Below are 6,171 nucleotides of genomic sequence, written 5' to 3'. Positions count from 1 at the left end.
AACTGGATGTTCCTAGAAAGACTCACGGCTGTAAAGGTAACCTGAGGTACAGCTGGGTGCGCCTGCTCTGCAGGGACACGTGTTTGTGTTTCTACCCAAGGTACACGAGGATACGGTCACATCAACCACCTTGTTAGTACAGCGCATTCTCCAAGGCAATCCAGCAGTGAAAGTCAACAAAACACAACCTCGGTAACGTCAAAGTCCGAATAAGGATTCCTCTGGATCAGAGATACCTGCCCGGCTAACCAAACGCCAGCCATCTGACTGGCAGCCACGAAACTGATGTTTAATTTTAGTTTGAGAGCCCATTACAAACTGCTGAGTTCTCATTTCGAAGTCTGCGTTATGCAGAGGCCACTGCTGTGCCGGGGGCTGGAGAGCTGGCCGGGAACTGCTGAGCAGCAGTAGCAGCAGTAATAATATTTCTGAAAATAACAGTTAGAAAGAAGCAGATTTTTCTTCAGTCTCAACTGAACCCGCAGCATCTGCGTTGTTAAATAACGTCCTTTGATGCAGGTGGCTTTCAGTCCCCACTGCCAAAACACCTTTCACGCACCTATTCAACTTATTATTAACAAAGCACAGCCCAGCCCATTATAACCAGTTGATGAAACAGGAGGGGGGTGGGTTTTTTCACATTCCTCTGACAAACAAACCTGTTACGTTGAGCTACAACCCGAAAGTGCCAGGATGCAAAGCCCTCTGTAAGAAAAGAAGCCAGTTTAATAGACTTAGGAATCTCGCAAAGTCACCCCGAAAGGCATCGACTATGTAAAGATACTTCCAAACCCCCAAAAGGAAAGGGCTGGGAAACACCTGCACTCACATTCATACAAACACAGCGATAATTCAAGGGACCCCAAGCTGGAAAGTCATTAAGGCTCATTATCATCTCTCTAATGAGCGCCCTGGTTCCCTGGACCCACTGGTGAGCCGTTCTAGGAAAATCACCTTCCCACTGGGCTATTACCCAGCCCCTCCGGCTGCTCCTCGCAGCCTGGTTTGTGTTAGTGCTGCCTTTGCAAGCCGGTCCTGACCTCCCTTTATTTAATAACTCCAGGGGAAAGCAAGGTCCCACACGGTCTTATTACCACCACAAACGCTCCCTATATTTCAAAACCCCGACAAATGCAATAGCGTGACATTAATGGCTTAATAAAGTTCAGAACCCGACTAATTCGTTGACAAATGTTTCCACTCCCTCTGGCCCAGCCGTTCGCTGAAGTGGTGTTCAAGAAGCACACACACGCTGGTTTTGCCCTTTGGTGACCAGGGAATGCCCGACATTGTCACCAGGCATTTTGTAAAATAGCTTTTCAAAAGCTGGCAGTGGTTTGAGGTTGCCAAGGCTCAGGCACAGCCCTGCAAAACCACCTCCATGCCCCACCGCGAGGCTCCTGCAAGCGGTCTAGCACCCTGCTGCCCAAAGCAGCGTTGTTTAAGCTCCAGCACTCACACCCTCTTCGATAGAGTTGGCTGGATATGTCAGTATTTTTGAGGAAGTGTAAAGATTTTAAATTCTTTTCCTGTTTACTAATTCTTCTTTTTTCCAATGGGAAGTTAAAATCACAGAAGACAGAGTCTTTACTTCCTCACTAGAATATATTTTCCCATTACATTTGTTTCAGTTAAATAACAAATTGGCCAAAATGAAAAAACAAAAGCAAAAAAAAAAAAGAATGTTGCTCCACCCCCCTCCTTTGCCTTTCCTTCCCTAAGCAGTGCTAGTGCTGCTTCTCCACACTGGGACGTGGTGGGAGCACAGACACATCCAGAGACCCCGAAGCCCCCCAGAAGCCCCTTGCTGCCTCACCTGCACCACAGGCCCTGCTCAAGAGTGACCCAAGTAGCTCTTGTCCTAACAAGACAGGTCCTTCTGCCCATGTCCTTTGACTGTCGATAAGCAGGTGGAGTTGCAGTTAATGAGAGGGTTGAATCCAAAGAGCTTTGGTTTCTTTTACAGTCAAAAATACGATACCAATACATTGATTAGTTCAGATTGCAAAGATATTAGAGTATAGAGGAGATGCTTAGGAATCCTCTCTGGACAGAAAGGATGCGTGCATTTATTAATAAAAGTGCTGAGAAAATTCTGCTGGTATTGATCCAGAGCCAATTTTAAAAGTTCTCTCCATTTTCTTTCCATTAGCCTGGAGAGGAAGGTCCTCTCTGGCACATGGCCACCGGCGTGGGAGCAGGACCTCAGCACTCAGCTGCTGCCGAGAGCCAGCAGATCCTTCTTGGAGATGACTTGTGCAATGAAAATCAGGGTTTCAACGACACGGATGATCAAATCCTTCCTGAAGGGGCTGGGGGAAACCAGGGATAGAAGCTGACTCCTGCCTGCTGTTCACAGAGACACGTGTCCAAGTGACCTGGCCCTTCCCAGAGGCTGCTCCACTTGAGAGAGCCGTGGATTCCCCCGAGCAGCTGCGGTCAAGTGCTGCCTGAGTGCTGCTCCACACCGGCTCAGGGCCAGGCAAGCCCCTAGCAGCGCTTCGCAATTTAAAGTACTCGCAAACGCAGTTGGCATTTCAGCCCCTGTAGCGCTCTGTATCTGATGGATCACAGCTCCCGCCTTCCCCTCTCCTGTGAGCAGAGGCCCTCAGCAGCAGATTGCCAAAGACAGGGGGAGGATTTGCCCAGACATCAGTTTTCTTTGAGGATCCATGTCTTGGCATCCATGTCTTGGCATCTCCCCAAACAAAACCAGCAACGGGATGTAAGCAGCAGGGCAGTGGCACCAGAAAGCATCTCAGTGACTCTCTCACCTACACCCACAGTGCACAGAGCCATTATTATTCTTCACCACGTGCATTACTGTCACACCAAGAGGTCCCAGCCAAAACAAGCCTCTGCTGCCCTGGGCTCAGCACAAGAACCCAGCCCTTTGCCTCTGCATGCCTGCAGTCCCAAGAGGGCCAAGATGCAAGAGCAGGGCAGAGAAGGAGGGGGAAAAAACCCAACCCTCGGTGACTTTGCAGGAGGTTATGGACTCTTTGAGTCCTCCAGTTAAGAAATCAGAAACAGTAAATTTGTCCGTGTAACACACAGAGCACACCAACACCCAGGGGGATGTTCAGGAGCTGGAAGAGTCTTCCCAAGCACCAGAGCATTGAGCGGCTGGAGAGGTGAAGGGCAGAGGGAGAGATGGACACTGGGGTTAGGGCAAGAGCAGCTCTCTGCAGCCCCTGCTCACCAGGATCTAGGGCTCCAGTAATGCTGCAATGTCTTGCATTTACTTCCACTCGTTTCTGTTTCCTCCACCCGCTGCCTTGGCAGGGTTAATGCCTTCGCACCACAGGCACTGACGAGTTCCCCGAGAAGCTGTCAGATGGTTCTACACCACTGTGAGTTCTCCTTTGTATCTAGGATTCCTTCATGACATTTGCCTTTAAAAAGAAACACCATTCATATGAAAAGTTGATTAATTCCACTTGTTATAATTATTCTCACAAACAAAATCCAGCTATTCCCCCCCTGTGAACATGGGGGATAATGGTCCTTACCCTTTGCAGTAAAGCATTTCAGTTCCAGGGGTGAGAAGCTCTGTACCAAGCGCTAAGAGTTATTATTAAACTGTCATTAAAAGCATTTCAGGAAAAGTTCACAAACCGCAGGGATTTCTGTCATCACAGCAGCTGACTGGGACAGCAACTGGGCTGAGTGGTTACAGCCAAAACCACACCAAAACCCACAACCGTATTGAAGTCCCCGTCTCCACTCAGGAGTCTCCACTGGAGCATGTTTATTGCAGGCAACACCACCGCTGCAGCCACGTCCACCTTTGGAAGGGTGGATCTCGCTCTGCATCACCCCGTGGGATCATCTCCCACCACCACGCTGGGCTTGGGTGGATGTTCCACCCCCACTGCGCTTCTGGAGTGTGCTCGGCACCATGGCCAACCAAAGAAACCCAACAGAAAAGAGCTTGGAGCAGGGAAACACCAATATTCACTGGCACCACCACACAGCTGCGGAAACCTTTGGCCAACCAGTGCTGCACCAGCACTTGAAGGCGCCTGAAAAATTTGCATGACACAGGCAGAAATTAACTGGCTGCATTTTATTCCCTCGCTTCCTCTATTTAGTCTTGGCAGCTGAACCAGGCAGTACAAGAACGGCACCTGGCAGCAGCTCACTGCCTCACCCCAGCAGTTTGGGAGACCTCTCTAATAAACCGGAGCACTGGAGTTCCAGGGAAGAGGGAACATTTCAGAAAGCACAGAGGAGAGCATATTTAGCAGCAGCAAGAGAGCTGGAAACAGAAGGAAGCCTTTGAAGAGCTGGGCTGATGGAGAGAGATGGAGAAATTATGTAAAGTAAGAAGCTACATACAGAGCTTGTAGGCAGGCTGCGAGCCCAGAGGGGGACAGTGTGTCTGATACCAGAAGAGCCTTTGATTTCTCTCCTCTTCAGAGTTCTCTGCATTAACATTTCAAATGTTAACAATTTCAAAACATTAACTTCTAGCAGAGGGGAAGGCATCTCCCTTACAGACTCCGGACTTCAGAAACTCCCCCCTACCCGGAGCACCGAGCAGCACCCATGACAGCCCCAGCACCCTGCTGCCCCGACTGCCACCAGGCTCAGCCGGTCCCCCCCACACCTATGCCCTTGCCCCCACGGGAGGACATAGTGGGGTTGGAGACGAGTCCCTTCTTGAGCAGCCCGGAGGAGGGGCGGCAGGTACCATTCACCAAGAAACTCCCCAACTACCCGCAGAACTGGCGAGAGCCATTATATAACTGCGACGCAAGAGCCTCGCGCGCTGAATCCCAGAACTGTCATCGCAGCCTTTGCAAACCCATTTTTACCTCTCTAAGTGTGGCTCATCAGCGACAAACATGAAAGCTGCAAACCCAGAATGTTAACTTGGGACTGCTTCGCAGGGAGAAGAAATAGAGCAGACCTGAGCAGATGCTGAACAAACATCCCTACAAAGCCACGATCACTCCAAACAGCTCCCTGTTACAAGCAGAGCGAGGAGACCTGAAGCTTTACAGTGACTCGTAATCTCTTCCCGCTTCTTAACAAAACTGGTGACAGACTAAAAGAGCCAGAGGAAACCGGGAAAATATCTGTATACCTGTCACAGCTTCTCAAGCCAACGAGGAAATTAAAGCCCCTGGGTAAAATCTAAATATACATCTGCAAGGGAAGCATGAAAAGTCTCCAGGCAGAGCAAAGTAATCAGGCACGGCCGAGTCACTTTTCCAGATGAGTACATAATGGGGTCACTATCTGCTTCTCAAGATTTAATGAGACCAGTGCCGGGGTCCTCACCCAGCAGAGCTGGCAGCCGGGGCCGGCAGGGACAGGCAGCGCTTTCCAGAGCATGACTCAGCCCCGGCGCTGAGCAGGGAGGCAGAGCACTGCAGTGAGCAGGAGGGCAGGCAGCAATGCTCAGAGAAGGTGGCAGGGCAGGAGCCAAAGCCAGTCAGGAGGAGCAGGGGCTCCTGGTCTCCCCCCAGCACAGGGCTTGGGGCTGGCAGAGCCGCTTTCGTGGAGACGAGCAGGCTGGGGACTGCCCTCCACTGCCAGCTGCAGTGTGTTGCCTCCCAGCTGTAACGATCTTCGCACTATAAATGTTTATCACTCTAAGCCTTTGCGCAGTACTATTCCCCTGGGGAATCTGAAAACACCTTGTAAACACCCCTGGGTACCGTCACGACACCCACAGGAGGAGCAGGAACAGAGCAGAATGCACCCAAGCTGTCAGCCGAGTAATAAACGCATGTCGTGAGGCATAATTTCTGCAGCAGTTCTCTACCTTCCCTCCAGCATGTTCAAGGGATGGAGCCCAGCAGCTCCTCTCCAAGGCCAGGACCCTCCCCTGGCTGCCCTCCTTCTGCAGCTGAGCCAAGAGCCAGAGGAAGGAGAGGGATGCTCTGGGCATCCTTGGCCGGCGGCCAGGGGCAGGACAGAGATCAGCAGTGAGCGCACTATCCAACAATGCTCCGCTCCAGGGGACACCCTGCTCCCCTGGGACTCACTCCAGCTTTTCCCAGAGGATGCGACAGACAGCAAGGGCTGAAAAGGAGCCTCGTGCCTCCCCATGAGCAGCCCTTCGAGCGCTCGCTATTGCGAGCCCAGCAGCGAAGTGCCTTTGGGAGCTGGTGACGCTGGGCTGCAGACGCGGTGCGACGTGGAACCAGCCGGGAGCAC

Source organism: Buceros rhinoceros, unplaced genomic scaffold (genome assembly GCF_000710305.1).
Source record: "Buceros rhinoceros silvestris isolate BGI_N320 unplaced genomic scaffold, ASM71030v1 scaffold18672, whole genome shotgun sequence".
NCBI lineage: Eukaryota > Metazoa > Chordata > Aves > Bucerotiformes > Bucerotidae > Buceros > Buceros rhinoceros.
The sequence above is the reverse complement of the archived record's forward strand: the minus strand, read 5'-3'. Positions refer to the sequence as shown.